Here is a 23446-nt window from a genome sequence, read left to right as displayed (position 1 = left end):
AATATTTAATACTGGGCTCTATCAGAGGAAGGTCTAACCCAATCCAGTGGCTGAATAGGGTGACTGTCCAGTTGGCAGCACCGCGCAGTGGGCTGGCAGGCTCCCTGCTAGTCTCCGCATCACACGGCTCCCGGGAAGCAACCGGCATGTCTGGCTCCCAGGCTTAGGGGTGGCCACGGGGATCCGGGTGCTGCCCCGGCCCCCGCCCGCAGGCACAGCTCCCATTGGCCGGGTCAGGGCTGGGGACAAAGTAGCTCAACTCGCAAGCGCTCAGCAGGTGGCTGCTGACGGGTCGTGGCGCGTGCCTCTCCTGCTGCTGCCGCCTCTCTTCTCCTCGCGCTCCTCCTGTGGCTGGGCTCAAGCTGGGGCACGTGCCCTACCGCGAACTGTGGTCTGTTGCCCCATCAGCAGCACCCAGGAATTTGAGGTATCCTCGTCTCCAAGTGCTGGGAATAGAGCTGCTGGGGGGGAGACCCAGCCACCTCGGGGGGTTGGAGAAGGGCCAGGCCCGGCAGCACCACCCCATCATCACCTCCACCCCGGCAGCACCGCCCTCCCGGCCCGGGACAGTCCTCCTGAGTCCGCCGCTGGCTCCAGTAGCCCGGGACCCTGGGCAACTCCTCCCCACCAGCCCTGCACCATCACTGCAACCCTATGGCCGCGTCAAAGTCAGATTCAGGACTCACATAATTTGTCAGACCACTCTGTTTATTAGCAAAGCACTTTGCCAATGCACCCAGATGTGAGCCCCTCTCTGAGGCTAAAGATAACTTATTTATACAGCTAAGCCAAAGCCAATTTAACATAAGAGACAAAAGGAAGCAGAAACTGACAAATATACATACATATCTTATTTACATACTAACGTTTACCAGTCTCCTATCTCAGTAGGAGCTCTAAGTTAATTAGTTTGAGGACCCATTGTCTCACACGCCTTAATGTTTCTCTTCCTGACAACTATATTTCAACAAACCCTTCAAGTAGCATTTCTTTAATGAATTATAATTTCAATATAATTCATTCTACTTTCACAATCCCTCCTTTTGGTCAAGCTATGCAATGACCAACAATGACTGGGTTCCACATATCAATCGTTCTTTATCTCTTTGTTCATCAGTGATATTTAAAATCATCAAATTAGCACTCTAGTTTGGGGCAGCTATCTGTGTAGCATGCCTGACACAATTTTGGATACAACAGAAAAGTAACTGAAAACATACAGGTTTCAGAGTAACAGCCGTGTTAGTCTGTATTCGCAAAAAGAAAAGGCGTGCTTGTGGCACCTTAGAGACTAACCAATTTATTTGAGCATAAGCTTTCGTGAGCTACATAAGCTCACGAAAGCTTATGTTCAAATAAATTGGTTAGTCTCTAAGGTGCCACAAATACTCCTTTCCTTTTGTGAAAACATACAAAAATTATTAGGATTCCAAACAGGAGAGTTAGGGCTCCCTGAAGCAACCAGTTTCCTATGCCAGAGAAATTGAAAAGGTTACTTAGCCACTTCCATAAAGAACTTGGCTCTTCGTGGGGAAGATATGCGATTTGTTCTAAGTGGCTAGCACGATCTGTTACCTTACTGGTGTTGTCTGGTATATACACACAGCAGTCTTTTCCAATGACAGCACAAGTCCCTCCTTTTGCCGCCAGCACTATGTCCAATGCCTGACAGTTTTGGAGGGCCATCTGTCGGATTGCCCCTGTTTCTTTGGCCAGGGCTCTTAAACTTTCTCCGGTTTCATTTGCCATTATTTCAACTATTGCTTGTAACCTTAGGAGCCTTTTTGCATGGTGTATTACTCCCCCTAATGGTATTAAGGAACTGCCAATGGCCTCTTCCCAGGTTAAGGGGCTTATGTTATTTATGTGCCGTTGGGCATCTGTTAAGTCCCTTCTTTTTCGCCTGAAATTGCGGAGGTGTTCTCGAGGGAAGGTTCCTAGCACTCGGAATTGTGGGAAGAGTCGGGCAGGATAACAGATTCCTGACCAATTAGCTGTTAGTTCGGTTTAAGCTCTGGTCCCACACATCCAGTGATGGCCTATTAAGGCCAGGAAGGGTCGGTTGCACCCATTTGTCATATAGGTGTTTGCAAAGGAGGAGTAGTATCCCGCAAAGAGTACAGGGTAATTCTCCTTACAAGGAGTGGTGTTATTTGCATGACATTGAAAGATTGTATTGTTTTCACTAAGGTTACTGTAGGGGGAACATGAGATTGATTTCTCTGTTTGATCCCAGGTTGAGAAAAAAATTCATATCTCCATACCCGGCCTGCCACTTTTTAGTTTTGTTTGAATAATCCCATACACCATTGGCCACAATATGCTGAAGGCAACGGCTTTTCCCCAGATCCAGCCCTGTCCCATTACACACCCAACACCAATGACCTTTTCCCTCCACCACACTTATCCATTTAGTTGCATTTATTCCCACCACTTCCCAAGTGTCATTGCTGATCCACATTTTGTTAAACGGACAAGGCCCTCCAGTGAGGTTTGGGGACTTGAGTGGGATAGCCAGGACAGGAACACCAGTTTGAGAGTGGGCTGGGATGTGGCTGCAGACCCAGCAATTAGAAATATTAAGGGTCTGAGCTATCCACACCTGCTGCTGGATAAACGAATTGTCATCGTGGTCTCCCCAGACCATAAGATACCAGCAGCCGAGGAACAGCGTCTGCTTCTGGCAACCCTTACGAGAGCGTAGATTGTAAGGTATTGCAGACTGTTCCTCTGCATCTTTTTCTGGAGTCAAAATTGACTCTGCGTTGTCCTGAGGTGATGATTGGTTCTCTGGGGATGGTGCCTTTTTACACTGTGAAGCATATATCCACGCTGTGATGCCAGATAGTCTAACAGTCGTCTGTGTAGTAAGCAGTACCTGATGAGGACCCTTCCACCGGGGCTCCACGGCGTGCTTTCGATGATGGTACCGTGCGTAGACCCAATCACCTGGCTCGAGGTTGTGGCAAGCGTCAGAGGTGGGTTCCGTGGGCCAGGTGGCTTGAACCTGTGAATGGAAGTGACTTACAGCTTGCATTAGTCCCTTGCAATACTGAAGGAGCGCACTGTGAGTCAAATTCAAATCTGGAATGGGAGTCATAGCTCGCATAGGCTTAAGTACACCATTTTGTCTTTCAACTGCACCTGCACTCTGTGGGTGGTAGGGACAGTGCAACAGGTGTTTGATATGCAATATACGGTCCAGGTGTTGAACAAGTTGTCCAGTAAAATGTGTACCCCGATCACTGGACAGAGTAGCGGGAATTCCCTTGGCAGGCATAATATGATTTAACAAACATTTGGCAACAGACAGTGAGTCAGCCTTGCGACAAGGAAAGGCTTCAATCCAACCAGAGAATAAACATACTATAACCAATATCAATTCATATCGTTGACACTTAGGCATTTGTGCAAGAACGGTGCTTGAGGCAGGCCCTGGAACCCCTGGGCCACTTTTACAGGTTTACCAATATTATGGCTTTGGGGTACAGGCTGCACAAGAGCTAAAATGGGGGGGCCCACCATCCTGTCTTAGTTATAGCAGAGACCATCCCCTCCTTTCTGACATGTGAAACACCGTGTAGCAGGGCGGCAAGAGACGGGTAGAGTGAAAAGGGGGCTACAAAGGCGCCAGTAGGCGAGCGCCAAAAGGAATCGGGATGTAGAGAGCAACCTTGGGCAACCCAGGATTCTTTCTTGGTTTCTGGGGCAGAGTCTTGGAGCAGGGTGAGGTCAGTGAGGGACCAGGAGGGTAAGAGGAGAGTGGAGAACAAGGGAATCAGACATTTTGACTAGGCGCGCTGCAGCAGCCACAGCACACAGGCAGGGGGGTAAGCGTTGGGCAACAGGGTCTAAAGTGGCAGAGAAATAAGCCACTGGGCAGTTCTTTTCTCCGTGCATCTGAGTGAGAACTCCAAGTGCACACCCAGATTGTTCGTGGCAGAAAAGGGTAAAAGGCTTAGAATAGTCAGGCAGCCCTAAGGCAGGGGCAGAAGCCAAACCCTGTTTGAGGGAAACAAAGGCAGAATTGGCCTCAGGGAGCCACGGCATGGGGTCAGGCACAGAGAATTGAGTGAGTTCCTGGAGAGGTTTTGCAAGGGAGGCATATTGGGGAATCCATTGTCTGCAAAATCCAGCCATGCCTAAAAACTTCCAGACCTGGCTTGGGGAGCGGGGTCGGGGAAAGCTAAGGGTAGCTTGGACGGGGTGGGAGAAAGTGCATGGGAACCCTGGGAGAGGAGAAAGCCGAGGTATGTGACAGAAGCTTGACAGAGTTGTAGTTTAGAGCGAGAAGCTTTGTGACCCTTATTTGCTAGGGCAGTAAGGAGCACTAAAGAGTCAGTTTCAGAGGCAGACAATGAAGGGGAACGGAGGAGTAGATCATCTACATATTGGACTAGTGTGGACCTGGACAGGAAAACAAGGTCAGCAAGGTCTCGGGCTAATGCTTGGGAAAAATATGACGGGCTTTCAGTATACCCCTGGGGCAGCGTGGTCCATGTGTACTGTTGCCCCTTGTAAGAAAAGGCAAACAGGAACTGGGAGTCAGGGTGAACCAGGAGAGAAAAGAAAGCAGAGCACAAATCAGCAACAGTAAAATGAGTTGCATCTTGTGGGATAGAAGCCAGAATCTTTGAGAGAGGCAAGTTTTGATTCTGTCCACCTATGATTTGCCTCTTCCCACCACTGCATGAAACAATCAACCTCTCCTTTTGCCAATTTAGTTGTAGGTTGGCCGAGTTTGTCTTTTAGGACGTCAACTCGGTCTTTGTCCCAAGATCCTAACAGTGGCCACTGAATTTTGGGATTCTCCTGAGTTAGCCTTTTGCATTCCCATACACATCTCCCCACCTCCGCCAAGGTCAGCCTTTTGAAGCCATCCCCGACCCATGTCATGAGGTTTTCTGTTCATTAAAACACAACAATGCTAGCAACAAGACAAACACCACAGACAAACAACACAAAACATAGATCCATGGTATTCTGAGTTATTCTTCCGCTGGCGCCAGCTTGTTTGTAGAGTCTAAAAACAAAAGAAACAATTTCCACCCCCCTGGTGGGGACAGATTATTGCTTAATAATAATACAACTTTCTTTTACAAATTTCCTTGCTAATTGCAGGAAAAACAGAAGAATTACCTCCAGGCTGTACTTATTTTGTTCTATAGTCAGGCTGTTCTATAGTCAGGCTAGTGAATTACCCCACTCACTGGTCATTTATGAAATTCATGAGGTGGTGTACCTCAGTTTCCCCTCTTGTGCAACAGACCATGTTTGCAATAGTTTCTCTGCTGTACCAAGCTATAAGTTTATTCTCAGGTAATAGCTGAGACACAGCTTCAGATTTTAGCACTATTCACACACACAAAATTCTCTTCTGCCTAACATCCCTTGCGCTGTGATTACTCTTTTACACAACTGTACCCCGATTACACTTCCATCTTGTACACCTAGACACAACCAGGAGCAGCCAAGTTAAGTTCCAATAGAAACCCCTTACATCCTTTAGTGATTTTGATTACATTACCCAATAGTCAAATAATTTCGATCAGATTCTCTCTCTGCCTGCAGCAGTCCCTTATAGACCATTTCTGTGGGAAAAGGGCCCATTTTCCCTCAGAATAGCTGTAAAGGCTTCTGGGGACAGAAGCGTAGTGCTGGTAGTAGTCACTCTACCTGACCCCCTTAGCCTAGACCATTTTTCCAGAAATTTACAGGAGTCCGGACTCTTCCTAAAATACATAAACTGAGCCGGCATTCCTTTAGGGAACTGTCCCGACTTAGACGTCTGGTTACCCATACAGGAGGACTTTACACACCAATCACACAAGAAGGAAAGTTGGGTTCATCAGAGCGATGCCCAGTGCAACACACAAAAGGAGCCCACAGGCTACTGCCTCAATCGCCCTGGCTTTCACGCCAAGAGTTTTACCCAAGGCACGGTGCGGCTGCGATTGTGCAGATTTCACTCACTCAGACCGTGGGGAGAGGAACCCTTTGGTCAGCCGATCCCCGGACGGAGACGGCGCCCAGACTCAAACACACCACAGGGAGGATGGATAGACACAGAGACAAGACAGTCCTCACTCTGGACAAAACACAGAAATAATTACCTGACCAGATTCCTGATGTCAGATCCCGGGATCCCTACCAGAACAGAGTGGGAACCAACAGGTTTGATGGCGTAGACTTCACTGTGGTCATGCACTCTTCCGTTCTGTTGGAGGACCGCTTGGGCCAAATGCCCAGGTGCCAGCTTGCCACGGCCGTCCTAAGAACAGTCAGGAGTCACACGGCCTCAATGAAGACTGTTGCCATTCAGTGGGACCTCCAAATTGTCAAAGTCAGATGCAGGGCTCACATCTGGGTGCATTGGTAAAGTGCTTTGCTAATAAACAGAGTGGTCTGACAAATTATGTGAGTCCTGAATCTGACTTTGACAGCCGGAAGCTGAAGCTAGACAAATTCAGACTGGAAATAAGGTGTAAATGTTTAACAGCAATAGTAATTAGCCACTGGAACAACTTACCAAGGGTCATGGTGGATTTCCATCACGGACCATTTTTCAATCCAGACTGGCTTTTTTTCTAAGAGATCTCCTCCAGAAATGATTGTGGAGCAGTTCTCTGGCCTATGCGATACAGGGGGTCAGACTGGATGATCACAGTGGTTCCTTCTGACTGGAATTCATGAACTTTGGCTGGGGGATGGGTGCAGCAAAGTGTGCAGCTCCCAGGGAGGCCAGGTTGGGTGAGGCCAGTGTGAGGGCTGTGTGAAAGGCATCACCCTCGGTTCCCAGTGTCCCCAGGCCGGCCCAGTGCAGTGCTGGGCTCCAAGGGACTGGAATCCTTAACGTCTGAACAACTGCTCTGCAGACCCACCCAGAACACGCCAGCCAGCTCTGCCTGTCAGCTTCCACCGAGCATGTGGTGTCTCTCCCCTGTGGTGCAAGCTGGCCCTCATATGACCGTGCTACGCACAGTGCTGCCAAAGGGCGTATCAAGGCAAAGGAGTCACCCATGTGCTCCAAACTCAACCAAACCCCAGCAGTACCCTGGGGCCATGTTCCCCCAAGCTGCAGCAGGTTAGGCTCCTGCAATCTCTTGGGCATCCTGCAGGGGGCATGGCACTAACAACCAGCCCAGAGACATGAAAACCCCAATCAGAGCGGGGCACATGGGGAGGCTGCTGTTTCTGAACAGCACATTTGGCTGCAACCGGGGGAGGTGTGTGTGTGTGTGTGTCAGAGGGCGATGGGCTCCTCATTGCTCATTGTTTACAAATGTGTCAACGTGCACATTCAACACTGGACAGGACGCTTCACGGGACGGACCTTCTGGCTGCAAGGCAAAACCCTGGCACAGCAGGAAATGGCAATGCTATGATGCTCATGGAAGTTTGACTCTGCCCTTGGGGCACCTGCAGTGCTATGGCATCTCCACCCACACCACCTCATGCTGGTATTTCTGCATAGCCCTGCCACATTCTGGCTATTACTGACACATGGACCGTTTCAGGGTCAGCCCCTGCGTTGTGCACTGCCCAATCCAGGCACCTCGAGACAGTGGGCATTGCCCACTAGGACTGGGGGAGCATGGATTTCAACCCATGCCCTATGTAACACCCACAGACCGCAGTCATCAGCAGGCAGGATCTAACCTGGGACCTCGGGAGCTAAATGCATGAACCTCTACTGCAGGGGTGGGCAAACTTTTTGGGCTGCGGGCCACATCTGGGAATAGAAATTGTATGGTGGGCCATGAATACTCACAAAATTGGGGTTGGGGTGCAGGAGGAGGTGAGGGCTCTGGTTGGGAGTGTGGGATCCAGGGTAGGGCCAGAAATGAGGAGTTCAGGGTGTGGGAGGGGGCTCTGGGCTGTGGTGGGAGGGGGCGTGAGGGCTCTGGCTGGGGATGCGGGCTCTGGGGTGGGGCTGGGGTTGTGGGGTTTGGGGTGCAGGTGAGTGCTCTGGGCTGGGACCGAGGAGTTCTGAAGACAGGAGGGGGATAAGGGCTGGGGCAGGGGTTTGGGGCATGCTGGGGGGTGAGGGCTCCAGCTTGGGGTGCAGGCTGGGGATGAGAAGTTTGGGGTGCAGGAGGGTGCTCTGGGCTGGGATCAAGGGGTTTGGAGGGTGGGAGGGGGGTCAGGGTTGGGGAAGGGGGTTGGGTGCGTGGGGGGAGGCTCAGGGGTGCAGGCTCTGAGCGATGCTTACCTCAAGTGGCTCCCAGAAGCAGCGGCATGTCCCTTCTGTGGCTCCCACACGGAAGCGCGCCCAGGTGGGTCTGCACACTGCCCTGTCTGCAGGCACCACCCCTGCAGATCCCATTGGCTGCAGTTCCCGGCCAATGGGAGATGCAGGTGAAGCATGTAGAGCGGAGTCGCATGGCTGCCCCTATGCGTAGGAGCCGGAGAGGGGCCATGTCACTGCTTCCAGGAGACACGAGGAGTGGCCCCTGAACCTGCTCCCCGGCTGGAGTGCTGGAGTGGGGCAAGCCCCAGAGCCCGCTCCCCAGTGGGAGCTCAAGGGCCAAATTAAAATGGCTGACAGGCCAGATCCAGCCCACAGGTTGTAGTTTGCCCACCCCTGCTCTACTGCATGAGCTAAAAGCCACATGGCCCTTAGCTAAGGCTGTAGCAGACTCAATAAACTCTAAGTGGTCTCAGTGCCGCTAGAGAGGACAGAACATCAAACCCAGGAGGTGTGTGGGTTACAACTACATACTGCCCAGCCTCAGGATTTAGGGCCTGAGCCAAAGCCCAGGGGATTTCAGGGGGTCTTTCCAGTGCCCAGGTTTTGAATCAGGTGCTCAGCCCCCAAGGCTGTTCCCACTATCACCTGTTTGGAATCAGTTCACTGGCTTCAGTGAAACTGCTCTGTGATAAAAGGAAACGGGGCACAGATCTAGAGTCCCCTCCCCCCTCACTGCATGTCCCTTCCCCATTCCTTGCGTATGTACGCTCCACCCTGAGCCACTCTCTCTGCTGGATGCTGGTCGCTGCAGTGCTGGGACTGCCGGGTCCACGCAGTAGGTCTCAGAACAGTACAATAACTCCCTTTGGTCAGAGTGGGAGTTTAGCTGGGACCCCCAGAACTGTGCCCCCTCTCTCCCAGCTTCCAAATTAAACCAGCGCTCTCTGAGTAGAGCCAGCCTAGCTCCCACTGGCACTGTGCAGCCCTGGCTTGTCGTGGCTCCCAGTCACTGCTCGGCCAGATCACTCCAGGCACTCCCTGTTGATCTCTGCAAGGGCTTCTAGTTCCTTCGTCCCTACCCCAACTCCAAGCATGCTGGGGCTGGAGTCCGAGGGTGCTGGTAGCCATCGGAGCTGTAGACCTTTTGATAGGGGCCCCTAGAGGCTCTCAGCGTGGAGCTCCAGAGATGGCAAGCTCTCCATGGGGTGGTTACACAAGTGCCGGGGGGGCTGGGAGTATGCTACATCTCTGAGCCCGTTCTGTGGGATGGTCTTTCACGCCAGAAACCTCACCCTGTGCCATGTGGGAGAGTACAGTCAACTGAAGCTGTGCGCGCCAGACAGTACTGAGCATTTACACGGACCGATAGAGTCAGCGTGTGATCTGATGGCTTCTGGAGGCAGCTGGTAGTGAGGGGTAGCCTGGCCTCAGTCAGGAAAGGAGGGTTCTGCTGGGCTCACACACCATGTCTCTTGGGCTGCTGAGCCAGGGCCTGTCTATGCTTCCTCCTCCTGCCCCTCAGCTGCCTCTGCACCTAGCGCAGAAACATGGCTGGCTGGGATGGCACCAGCCCAAGAAACCACCAATTATCCCCCAACTTCGGTAGCAAAACTAGATCCGCCTTTGTCTCGCCCCTTCTCTCTCAACAAGCCCACGTCAGCGGCCCCAAAACCCAGGGGATGTTTAAAAACATTCCATGTTTTGGTCCATCTTTGGACTACTGAACTGGCCCTGCCCATCCCCAGCAGGGTTGGGACAATTCATGTTGCCTGTTCTGCTAGAGGTACCGTGTAAGGTGATTTCGGCCCTTGCTGTAGGAGCTGTCACCCGACATCCACCAGTCCCCCTGCCCAGCAATTAAGTTTACCCCAAACCTCCAAATCAGTCCTGGCCCCTCAGTTCCCACATTAGTTCTGTCCCCAGCTTGTCCCCCCACATCAGCCTACCCCCCACCTAGCATCCTGCCTCATCAGTTCAGCTTCCCCTCCCCCACCCAGCATCACCTCTGCCCCTCCTGGGGCTCACCCCCTCTCTCAAGCCTGTGGGGAGAGGGGGGCTGCAGCAGGGTCTTATTCCCTTCCGGGGTGCAGGGAGAGAATGAAAAATGGGCCAATGGCAGCAGAGGGCTGGGAGAGGGAGCCAGAGCAGGGCTGACTGCTCCACAGGAGCTGAAGACACCGAGTGCCTCAAGAACTAATTGCAGCCAGAGACATTTACGAGCCACCAGTCATCTTGACGCCCCACATAAACGCTGCGAGATGCCCTCTGCACTAGCATGCCTGTCAGCATGTCCCAGGCCATCAACTGAGAAATGAAACATGCACGTTACAGCCCCATAAAAATTAATTGGCTCTTGCTTTAATTTCAGTGTCTCCAATGGGTGTTTCATTAACATTGCATTCAAAAGCCAAAAGCTACATTAAAAGTGATGGCATAAGCCCAACCTAAGCGAAGAGCCACCCTGCACCCACCCCCTGAAGGATGCAGCGGCTCCAAGGCGTGGGAGCTGCGCTCAGAGCATCATCCCGTGACAGCTGCTCCACTGCAAATGACCCTCATCCCAATCTGTGAGGGGAGGGGATGGCTCTCCCCAGGCTGGGCCTGCTACATGGTGTTGCCATGCCTGCTCGACCCAGAGCCTCTTCTCCTGGCGCAGCCTGGGGGTTGCTGAGGCTCCCCACCAGACTGGGTGATTGCCTGCCACCTAGGGACTGAGCCCCCAGCGCCATGCAGCAGTGTGGGGGGAGTCCCTGGCTGCTGGGGTTCTCACCCTCGGTGTCCCCCCACTGCACCCTGGGTCTGTGAAGACCTTGGGTTCCTGCCCGTGGCTCTGCTGAGCTCCTTTTAACCACAGCTCCTCTGAAGCAGTTGGGCCAATCAGGTCCTTCTCCAGGGATGCTGATGGGCCAGCCCAATCTGTAGGGCCTGAGTCTGTCACGGGCCCCTCTTGATGCTAAGGGATGTGCCCAGGCCTGGTGAGCCCGTGTACCCAGCACAGGGCACGGGCTCCCTGTCAGCCCATAAGGGTAATGCGAGGCAGCTGCTGTCCTGCTCTGCTTTAGAGGTTGGAAATGCCGTCAGGGAGCACAGAGCGAGGACAGCCCTTCCTGACCTGACTCCATGACCCCAGCCTTAGCTCTCCAATACGGCCAGTGGCACCCCCACCCTGGCTCCAGTAGGGAGGGATGCAAGAGCTCAGTATCTGCACATGCACCCTGTACCTGGAGGCTTGGCTCATCTCAGTGATAGGCCTGAATGAGCAGTGGCTCTGTCCCAGCACCTGCCCCCCCATCAGTTCACTAGCCCAGAGCCCACCCAGCATAGAATCATAGAATATCAGGGTTGGAAGGGACCTCAGGAGGTCATCTAGTCCAACCCCCTGCTCAAAGCAGGACCAATCCCCAACTCAATCATCCCAGCCAGGGCTTTGTCAAGCCCAACCTTGAAAACCTCTAAGGAAGGAGTAGCAGCCGCGTTAGTCTGTATCCGCAAAAAGGAGTATTTGTGGCACCTTAGAGACTAACAAATTTGTTACTCTCTAAGGTGACAAATACTCCTTTTCTTTTTTCTAAGGAAGGAGATTCCACCACCTCCCTAGGTAACGCATTCCAGTGCTTCACCACCCTCCTCATGAAAAAGTTTTTCCTAATATCCAACCTAAACCTCCCCCACTGCAACTTGAGACCATTACTCCTCGTTCTGCCATCTGCTACCACTGAGAACAGTCTAGATCCATCCTCTTTGGAACCCCCTTTCAGGTAGCTGAAAGCAGCTATCAAATCCCCCCTCATTCTTCTCTTCCACAGACTAAACAATCCCAGTTCCCTCAGCCTCTCCTCATAAGTCATGTGTTCCAGTCTCCTAATCATTTTTGTTGCCCCCCGCTGGACTCTCTCCAATTTTTCCACATCCTTCTTGTAGTGTGAGGCCCAAAACTGGACACAGTACTCCAGATGAGGCCTCACCAATGTCGAATAGAGGGGGAACAATCACGTGCCTCGATCTGCTGGCAATGCCCCGACTTATGCATCCCAAAATGCCATTGGCCTTCTTGGCAACAAGGGCACACTACTGACTCATATCCAGCTTCTCGTCCACTGTAACCCCTAGGTCCTTTTCTGCATAACTGCTGCCGAGCCATTCGGTCCCTAGTCTGTAGCGGTGCATGGGATTCTTCCATCCTAAGTGCAGGACTCTGCACTTGTCCTTGTTGAACCCCTTTAGATTTTTTTGGCCCAATCCTCTAATTTGTCTAGGTCCCTCTGTATCCTATACCTACCCTCCAGCGTATCTACCTCTCCTCCCAGTTTAGTGTCATCTGCAAACTTGCTGAGGGTGCAATCCACGCCATCCTCCAGATCATTAATGAAGATATTGAACAAAACTGGTCCCAGGACCAACCCTTGGGGCACTCTGCTTTATACCGGCTGCCAACTAGACATAGAATAGAATAGAATTGTAGGCCTGGAAGGGACCTCGAGAGGTCCTCTAGTCCAGTCCCCTGCACTCATAGAGCCATTGATCACTACCCCTTGAGCCCGACGATCTAGCCAGCTTTCTATCCACCTTATAGTCCATTCATCCAGCCCATACTTCTTTAACTTGCTGGCAAGAATACTGTGGGAGACCGTATCAAAAGCTTTGCTAAAGTCAAGGAATAACACGTCCACTGCTTTCCCTTCATCCACAGAGCCAGTTATCTCGTCATAGAAGGCAATTAGATTAGTCAGGCATGACTTGCCCTTGGTGAATCCAGGCTGACTGTTCCTGATCACTTTCCTCTCCTCTAAGTGCTTCAGAATTGATTCCTTGACGACCTGCTCCATGATTTTTCCAGGGACTGAGGTGAGGCTGACTGGCCTACAGTTCCCCGGATCCTCCTTCTTCCCTTTTTTTAAGGATGGGCACGACATGAGCCTTTTTCCAGTCGTCTGGGACCTCCCCTGATCGCCATGAGTTTTCAAAGATAATGGCCAAATGTAAGGGGACTGTTGCCCCCTTACCAACATTCAGTGGGGGTGTTTTGGTTGCTAGCTCCCAGTACTAAAAGGGGAAGGGTCTATGGGAAATCAGGACCCTGAGACTGACAGTCCCCAGGAACAATGGGGAGAAGCCAATGCTCTACGTCAGTCTGAATGACAGGGCGGGCAGACTAATCAGGGAGTCAGGAGGCCAGGGAGGTCCCGTCTTCCGTGTTAGCTGGATTTACCTGGGTCAGACAGAGTGGGGCCGAGCTAAGGAGAAAGCAGGGGCCCAAGCTGAGCTGGGGAGCAGAGCTGGGCCAGATCCAGAGGGACCAGAAAAGCAGCCCAGAGAGAGCAGACCGTGTCCTGGGAGCAGAGCTGCAGCAACCAGAGCCAGAGGTGCCAGAAAAGCAGCCCACGAAGCAGGTCAGTGCTGGGAGCAGAGTGACAGAAGCAGCCTGCAGAGCAGACCTGTCCTGGGAGCAGAGCTGTCGCAACCAGAGGCAGAGGGGCCAAAGAAGCAGCTCAGGGAGCTGGAGGCAGAGCAGCAGCAGCAGTGCTGAGACAGAGTGGTGGAGCTGGGGCTGCAGGAGTCTGTAGCTGGGTGTGGTGAGCAGCTGGGAGAGAGCGAGGGGGACCCTGGGCAGCGGGCCCAGCACAGGGAGACGCCTCAGCCAAGAGGCTCTGCAGGCCAGGCTTGGATTGTAACCCCGACAGGGCGGGGTGACACTGGGAAGAAGGGTCCTACCACTTAGAACCTGAGAGCACGTGGCCACCACCAGAGCAAGTGTCCAACCCACAGCGTCCCTACAGCACAGCCAGGGCCTGAGAAGGCAGCCTGGGGCTTACAAGGAACAGACTGTGAAGTGCCCTGACATTGCAGAGACACTGTTTGTGATGTTCCCTGCCACTGAGCGGGTTGATGTGTTTCCTTTAGCCTTTCCCATTTTTCCTTATTCTTTTTAAAATTAATTGTTGATTAAATAACTTGCATTTGCTTTAAATTGTATGTAATGGTCAGTGGGTCAGAGAAGTGCCCAGTGCAGAGAGAGTACCCCGGAGTGGGGACACCCTAGCCCCTGTCCTAGGTGACCACAGCATGGTTGGGGGTCGAGCCCCCCAGGAATCCTGGGCCCAGCCTTGTTGGGGTTACAAGGACTCTGCCAGACAGGAGAGTGGAAGGGGAGTCTTCAAGGGCAGGGAGGCCACTGGGTAAAGGAAGTGGGAGCGAGGACTCAGATCCTTTCACTAGCCCACTTCACCGGGGTAGTGCAGAAGCCAGGAAAGTTCCCCACAATAGCGGGACTATTCCCCCGCTTACACAATGGCTCTGCAATCACGTCTGCCAACTCCTTTAGCACTCTCAGATGCAGCGCATCCGGCCACATGGACTTGTGCTCGTCCAGCTTTTCTAAATAGTCCTGAATCACTTCTTTCTCCCCAGAGGGCTGGTCACCTCCTCCCCATGCTGTGCTGCCCAGTGCAGTAGTGTGGGAGCTGACGTTGTTCGTGAAGACAGAGGTAAAAAAAGCATTGAGTACATTAGCTTTTTCCACATCCTCTGTCACTAGGTTGCGTCCCTCATTCAGTAAGGGGCCCACACTTTCCTTGACTTTCTTCTTGTTGCCAACATTCCTGAAGAAACCCTTCTTGTTACTCTTAACATCTCTTGCTAGCTGCAACTCCAGGTGTGATTTGGCCTTCCTGATTTCACTCCTGCATGCCTGAGCAATATTTTTATACTCCTCCCTGGTCATTTGTCCAATCTTCCTCTTCTTGTAAGCTTCTTTTTCGGGTTTAAGATCAGCAAGGATTTCACTGTTAAGCCAAGCAGTTACCACCAATCCCTTGTCTCAATTTCAGAGCAAGCTCCCTCCCCCCACCCTCCTGGCCAATGGGACTCTGTCTTCCCCCCTCCTTTTGGAGTGCCACCTGTGTGCACCAATGGGAGTTGGATCCTCCACAGCCATTCATGCACTGCCCTCTCACCCTCTCAGTGGAGACAAATCTGTGGCAGGAACTCCAGGGTGATACCCATCCCTATCCCCTGTAGGGTTGCCAACCCTCCAGGATTGGCCCAGAGTTTTCAGGAATTAATCTTTAATTAAAGATTATGTCATGTGATTAACTCTCCAGGAATACATCCAGCCAAAACTGGCAACCCTAATCCACTGTAAATCAAAGCCTGCCGGGGTAAGGGTAAAGGCCCGAAAGTTCCAGCTCCTGGAGTCATATGATTATAAAAGACTCTCAGCGTACGAAATGTGATCAAAGAGGACCTGCGAAGCTGGGCTGCATGTGGCCCATGGCAAGGCATTGCCCCACCCCCAATGCACACCTGGGGGAAGTCAGGCCAGGACCCTCCCCTGCACCTGCCCCTCCACCTGCTCTCTGCTCCTGGCTCAGCGTTCTCCAGGGAGGCTCCCAGTATCCAGGTTTGATCAGATGGGCCCAGCCCAACACACAGTGTCTCAGGCGGCTCCCAGTATCTACGCTCACCCCTCGGGTTCGCTTTACAGAGAGAACCTGCTCAGTGGTACCACCAAGTGGCCACAGGTGAGCGCAGACCTCTGCATGCCCAAAGTCCTGTTGTCTGAACCTCTCACCCCCTCCTGGTCTCTCTGTGCTCCCTGGTCAGGCCTCAAGTTATCACCTCTGGTGAGTGGATGAGGGGGAAATCCCATGATTCTCCCACTCTCAGACCAGGCTGTGGGCTGCAGTGCCCAGTGAGCTGTAGTTCACGAAAGCTTATGCTCAAATAAATTGGTTAGTCTCTAAGGTGCCACAAGTCCTCCTGTTCTTTTTGCAGGTACTAACCGTGATCACCTCCACAGGCCCTGCTTGGGGTCAACCCCTCAGGGAGCTGTGAGCCGTGTTGCCCAGGGACCAGATGGGCTTCATGCAGCAGAGCGGTGTTTGTTCAGAACCAAAGCATTTCAGGGGAAAAGCTCTTATCAAGGAGCTGATACACAGGCCTGTGCTCCCACGGGCTCCCGCCCTGGGCACTTGGGGCAGCCCCACCTGCTCCAGGCACTCCTGCAGGACCTTCTGCAGGGGGAGGCCCCAGAGCCCAGGCTCCAGCCCCAGCCTGAATGTCTACACTGCAGTTTTACAGCCCCTTGGCCTGAGTCCTGTGAGCTGAGTCAGCTACCAGGGGCCAGCCCCGGGCGTTTAATTGCCATGCAGGCATACCTCTGTGTCCCTGTCACCTGTTCCACCATGAGCAGCTCTCTCCCAGCTCCTTCCCTCTTCTCCCCTGGGAGTCTTTTCACCCGTTGGTGCCCTGTGATCGCTAGCCTTGGCGGCAGCCAGGTAACTTTGGACTGTGGCCCAGGAGCAGCATCTTCACAGCTAACAGCCCAGGCATTGGCTTGTAATGGCCCCCAAGGGTTTGCTGGAGGCTGCTCCTCTACAGCCATCATGTTGCCTTCCCGCTTGTTCTTCCAGCCCTCCCCCCGCCCCGGAGCTAGACCAACACATTGCTCCAGGACAGGCCAATAACCCAACGCAGCTGCATAGCAGCTCTACCACACTGTCCAGGCATTCATATAATGATCACAGATCAGTATTCTTGGATTATTGCACAGCAGCTCCACCTCTTCTGTATATGCCCCACGAGACTACAACAACATTTCTACAGGGATATTATTCTGGACTGGAAAGCCTTTGATTTCAGCAGCGCATCAGGATGTGTTTGCACAGAATCTGCTGTGTTTAAACTATTCTCTGCCTGTTAAAAACTTCCCCAACCCTTTTCTCTTTCATTCCCTTCTCCAGAGCTACAAGCCAGTGCAGATGAGAGACTCTGTCTCAAAGCAAATCCCCTGGCAGCCACAGAGCTACTAATTTCAAAGAGCTCTGCCTATCTGAAAGCACCTAATGAAGGGCTGTTCTCTCTCCCCACCCTCACTGCAGGTTCAGAGAGGATGGGGGTTGCCAGCACAGCAGCTAATTGCTCAGCTCTGCCAAATCACCCCCAGCAGATGCCTCCTTCTCCCTATGAGCTGGGGGCAGAAGCCTCACTTGTTTATTCTGGGTTCAAGCTTTACTGGAAGGTGCAGGCAGGGAGTGGCTGACTGCAGCTCAGGAGCAGATTGCAGCTGGAGATGTGCCATGCTGTTGAAGATAATGCAGAGAGGTAGGTGTCCAGTGTCTGTATCCTGCCTGGGGGCTCCATGTATTAGCTGGTTAAGTCTCGCTAACTCGACCTCAAGGAACAAGGGTTGAAGACTTGTTGGGCTGAACCACTGTTCATTCTTCCAAAGGTGGCCACGTCAGACTGTCCCACCATGCTACTTGGCTGTGCCGTGGTGAGGCAATACATGCCGCTGGGTGGCGCTCTGCACCTGTCCCCCTGGACACTCACCCACCAAATCAGCTGGGTCAGTGCTAGGGGCTGTTGTGTCTCTCAGCTCCTGTATTGCCACACACACCCAATGTCTCAGGACCCAGGGGGACGGTTCCACTTACTCAGTTTTCCCAAGGACACAGGCTTAAAGCTTGCACCATCCAGCTCACATTGGGCCAGCAGTTGTGTTGTGACACATGGTTGCAATACCATGATGGTTTGCTGGTCCCCAAACGTCAGAGGTACCAGGGCCCGGAAATCAATAATGCCTAAATACCTTTGAGGACCCTGGCCCAGGTATCTGAGGTACTTCTTTGGCCCTGTTACCAATGTATCTGAGCACATCACCATCTTTAATGCTCTGATCCTCATGATGCCCCTGGGGGTGGGAAAGTGCTACTATCAATTTGGAATTAATTTGCAAACTGGACACCATTAAATTAGGCTTGAATAAAGACTGGGAGTGGATGGGTCATTACACAAAGTAAAACTATTTCCCCATGTTTATTCCCCCCTCTCCCCACACGTTCTTGTCAACTGCTGGAAATGGCCCACCTTGATTATCACTACAAAAGGTTTTTTTTCTCTCCTGCTGGTAACAGCTCAACTTACCTGATCACTCTCGTTACAGTGTGTATGGTAACACCCATTGTTTCACGTTCTCTGTGTATATAAATCTCCCCACTGTATTTTCCACTGCATGCATCCGATGAAGTGAGCTGTCGCTCACGAAAGCTTATGTTCAAATAAATTCATTAGTCTCTAAGGTGCCACACGTACTCCCTTTCTTTTTGCAGATAAAGACTAACACGCTGCTACTCTGAAACCTATCTAGCTCTAGTTTATAGAGAGGAAACAGACACAGAGCGCCTCTGTTTGCCAGAAGCTGAGGATGGGCGGCAGGGGATGGATCACTCACTGATTGCCCTGTTCTGTTCATTCCCTCTGGTGCACCTGGCATTGGCCACTGTCAGAAGACAGGATACTGAGCTGGATGGACCATTGGTCTGACCCAGCAGGGCCGCTCTTATGTTCTTATGAGTCACAGTAACTTGCCCAAGGTCACTCAGGAAGTCTGTGGTGAATCAGGGAACTGACCCTGGCTTGCCCAGTCCCACTCTAACCACCATACCATGCTTGTTCTCCTGGCTTGGGCCCATTCATGTCTAGATTTGGGCAGCCATGTCATCACCACACCGTTCCAGAAAAGCCTTGTGTGGAGTACTCCATGTACCTCCTGGAGCCTGAGCCCCCTGCAGTCACCTCCCACCCTGGAGGGGCTGTTTCCAGGACCCAGGAGACAGCAAGGCCAGGTTAGTGCAGGGCTGGGGTGAGGCCCATCTGCCTATGTGGTCCTTGTGTTTCTGCCCACACACCCTAGCTTCAGGGGAGCAGTGACAGCTGGGTCATTAGCTCCAGTCTTTCTTTGAAAATCAGAGGGATGAAAACATTAAATAAGACGCAAATTTAGACTAGGTCACCACATGGTTCCAGGAACTATGGCCCCAGGCATGCCCCCTGTGCTCACTGCCCTCTGAAGGGGCTCACCCTAAACTGCTGACCCCAAACTGCAGACCCCAAACGGCACCTTTGGGTGCTCACCATAAAATGCTCTCCCTAGTGCTCATCCTAAAAGGATTCCCTCTGGTCTGCGTCCTAAACCACTGCACTTAAGCCACACCTCCCCATCGGATGCATCCGATGAAGTGAGCTGTAGCTCACGAAAGCTCATGCTCAAATAAATTGGTTAGTCTCTAAGGTGCCACAAGTACTCCTTTTCTTTTTGCGAATACAGACTAACACGGCTGTTACTCTGAATCCAGCCAGAGAGTAACCCCGCTCTTCCCAGCAGGCACCCCGCACAGCCTCTGCTGGGCGTTCATCCTCCCCAGGGAGCATCCAGCAGGGATGTCTGAGACAGGTCAACAGGCAGGCCCTTCTGGTGGTCCCTGAGCTGCCTCTCTCCAGCATGGAGCTATCATTGGGTAAACCCCTCCACTGTGCCCCGGGCTTCTGAGCTCTCCAGCCCTGGCTCTCCGGCTTGGGCAGGTCTGCCAGCAACTTCCTCTGCTGCTCTCCAGCCTGCCCCCCAGGAACCAGCAACAGGTGCTTGCTCTCCAGCAGCTCTCCCCTGCCCATCCCTCACTCCCAGCTACTCTCCCCTGCCTTTCCTCTGAGCGAACCCTCCCTGGCTCAGTCACCCATTCTGGGGCCCTCTTTTAAGCTCATTTTTCTCTCCTCATTGTACCTGCGGCCACATGAGTCCCTGGATTTGCTGCCACCTTGTGGTTTCTATAAGAAGTTACGCTATTTGAGATCTTGCTTATCATGAGCCAGACCTGGCAGGCTTTGATTCCTCTTGGATTTTCCACATTTGTCCCAACCTGAGCACTGAAATAGGAACAGCCCCTGAAATCATGCTGGGGGCCTGTGAATGACATTTCATTGTGACTGGGCAGCATAATACGAGCTTTGTGATGTTGTGACATAACAGGAAGTGTTCCGTCGCGATATGAACATCACAGTGACAGATTCGCTCGACCTCGTGGCAGCCCTGGAGTCTGGTGCTGTGACCAGCCAGTGCAGCTCAGTCTATAAAACTCTGCACTCTGGAGAGATGCAGACACAATGTGCTCCACGCTGCAGCTCTCTCCTGGATCATCATCAGCAGTTGTGGTGAGAAGTCTGGGCAGAGCACCTCCCTGGGATCAGGTGTCTGGCTCATGGAGGATCCATACTGGAAAGTGCCCAGAGTGTTTCTGGTGGACCTTGTCTCTTGGAAGGGGGTTGGTTGGATAATCTGCCTCATGTCTGGGACTCCAGGAAGGATGTAAAAAGACCCTCCCAACCTCTGCCCTCCTGCAAGGGAAAGAAAGATGGTTCCCTATGGCTCTAGTAGTCCCTATGTGATGTCATCATTGGGTATTTCCTTTATCCCAGGTGATGTCACAATGAGGCATGTGCTACTCTGGTGATATCATCAGGTGTTTCCTTTATCCCTAGTGAAGATATCATCGGGTATAACTGCTCTCCCAGTGTTTCTCAACTGGAGCTCCACAGAGCTGTGTCCTTCACCTGGCAAAGTGTCCGTCAGCCTTCCTCTGAGCGGTAGCCCAACCCTGGACATGCTTAGATTTTTCAAAGGCTATTTTGGGCAAATGGTTATGTTACAGGCTGGATCACAGAAACCCCTTTTGGGACTGCCAACTGATATGCTGAGACTACCCCTGAGCCTGTTTCCCCTGGCAGCTTAAGAATTCAGTGCTCTGCCTGGTTTGAGCCAGATACGCTAGCCTGCTACAAATCCAGCCCCAGGTCTGAACCACGTCCCACAGACTGCAGGCTTAACTGAAGACAGCTTAAGTGTTTCTGCATCCGATGAAATGAGCTGTAGCTCACGAAAGCTCATGCTCAAATAAATTGGTTAGTCTCTAAGGTGCCACAAGTATTACTTTTCTTTTTGCGAATACAGACTAACACGGCTGTTACTCTGAAACCTGTCTCCAACACTCAGCTGCCCAGCTACCAATGGGGTCCAAACCCCAAATAAATCCATTTTACCCTGTATAAAGCTTATGCAGGGTAAACTCAGAGAGGTATGCACAACTGTTTGCCCCCCCAGGTATTAATACATACTCTGGGTTAACTAATAAGTAAAAAGTGATTTTATTAAATACAAAAAGTAGGATTTAAGTGGTTTCAAGTAATAACAGACAGAACAAAAAGTGAATTACCAAGCAAAATAAAATAAAACATGTAAGTCTAAGTCTAATACAGTAAGAAAACTGAACACAGACAAAATCTCACCCTCAGAGATGTTTCAATAAGCTTCTATCACAGACTGGACGTCTTCCCAGTCTGGGCCCAATCCTTTCCCCTGGTACAGCGGCCTTGTTCCAGCTCAAGTGGTACCTAGCGGATTTCTCATGACTGCAGCCCCCTTTGTGCTGTTCCACTTCCTTAGACAGATGGATAGATATCTATCTTTTACACAAGGTGGGAATTCTTTGTTCCTGTCTGGGTTCCCATCCCTCCTTCTAAATGGAAGAGCACCAGGTTAAAGATGGGTTTCAGAGTAACAGCCGTGTTAGTCTGTATTCGCAAAAAGAAAAGGAGTACTTGTGGCACCTTAGAGACTAACCAATTTATTTGAGCATGAGCTTTCGTGAGCTACAGCTCACTTCATCGGATGCATACTGTGGAAACTGCAGCAGACTTTATATACACACAGAGAATATGAAACAATACCTCCTCCCACCCCACTGTCCTGCTGGTAATAGCTTATCTAAAGTGATCATCAGGTTGGGCCATTTCCAGCACAAATCCAGGTTTTCTCACCCTCCACCCCCCCACAAATTCACTCTCCTGCTGGTGATAGCCCATCCACTGGTCACGCAATCACAGACATGAAGGTCGCTATCTTAAAACAAAAAAACTTCAAATCCAGACTCCAGCGAGAAACTGCTGAATTGGAATTCATTTGCAAATTGGATACTCTTAATTTAGGCTTAAATAGAGACTGGGAGTGGCTAAGTCATTATGCAAGGTAACCTATTTCCCCTTGTTTTTTCCTACCCACCCACCCCCAGATGTTCTGGTTGAACTTGGATTTAAACTTGGAGAGTGGTCAGTTTGGATGAGCTATTACCAGCAGGAGAGTGAGTTTGTGTGTGTGTGTGTGTGTGTGTAAACCTGGATTTGTGCTGGAAATGGCCCACCTTGATTATCATGCACATTGTAGGGAGAGTGGTCACTTTGGATGAGCTATTACCAGCAGGATAGTGAGTTTGTGTGTGTGGTTTTTGGGAGGGGGATGAGGGGATGAGAGAACCTGGATTTGTGCAGGAAATGGCCCAACTTGATTATCATGCACATTGTGTAAAGAGTTGTCACTTTGGATGGGCTATCACCAGCAGGAGAGTGAATTTGTGTGTGCGGGGGTGGAGGGTGAGAAAACCTGGATTTGTGCTGGAAATGGCCCAACCTGATGATCACTTTAGATAAGCTATTACCAGCAGGACAGTGGGGTGGGAGGAGGTATTGTTTCATGTTCTCTGTGTGTATATAAATTCTGCTGCAGTTTCCACGGTATGCATCCGATGAAGTGAGCTGTAGCTCACGAAAGCTCATGCTCAAATAAATTGGTTAGTCTCAAAGGTGCCACAAGTACTCCTTTTCTTTTTAGGTTAAAGATGGATACAGTGCCACGTGATCATGTCACCTGAACTGGAAAGACTCCAAGCCTTCATTCCTCCTAGCCTGGCTCACAGGAAGGCCTGCCTGCAAACAGAGCCATCCACAGTCACTTGTCCTGGTTGATGGGAGCCATCAAGATTCCAAACCACCATTAATGGCCCACACTTTGCATAACTACAATAGGCCCTCAGAGTTATATTTCATATTTCTAGTTTCAGATACAAGAAAGATACCTTTATACAAATAGGATGACTACACTTAGTCGATTATAAGCTTTGTAATGATACCTTACAAGAGACATTTTGCATGAAGCATATTCTAGTTCATTATATTCACTCATTAGCATATTTTCATAAAATCATATCGAGTGTAACATCACAGGTTACAACAAGCCTGCCCGGTTACAGAACCCGTCTGTTGTCCAGTCTACACTACACGGTGCAACCGTGTTTGTAAGTGGGCCAGGGAATAACCATGTCTAAGCCACAAAACTGGATTGCAACAAGTCCCCGGTGAGTGGGATTCTATTCTTCCTGGTGCTTCATCAAGAGAATTGTGGACTGTGCTCCAGCCCATGACTCTTGTGCAAACCTACCCAAGGCAAAGGGCAGGACAGGTGTACCCGAGACTAGAACAGGCTTCACAAAACCTTTATTTCTAGTCATGATCCAACTTGACTGTCAGATTCTTCAGCTATTATGGCTCTTGGAACCACGGCCAGTGACAATCTGGGTAGTGTGACAGGGC

General features: G+C 51.5%; 1 long non-coding RNA gene across 1 annotated transcript; it reads left to right on the top strand.

Moving 5' to 3' along the window:
* The first annotated feature begins 13372 nt into the window (after positions 1-13372).
* On the top strand, positions 13373-22917 carry LOC311526037. The gene is made up of 3 exons (XR_014712936.1): positions 13373-13581; positions 17071-17293; positions 22689-22917. It is a non-coding gene; the product is annotated as an uncharacterized lncRNA (long non-coding RNA).
* The last annotated feature ends 529 nt before the right edge of the window (positions 22918-23446 follow it).

The sequence above is a fragment of the Lepidochelys olivacea genome (genome assembly GCF_965140295.1).
Source record: "Lepidochelys olivacea isolate rLepOli2 genome assembly, chromosome: 9".
Taxonomy (NCBI): domain Eukaryota; kingdom Metazoa; phylum Chordata; order Testudines; family Cheloniidae; genus Lepidochelys; species Lepidochelys olivacea.
This window is presented reverse-complemented; position numbering and strand designations above follow the sequence as displayed.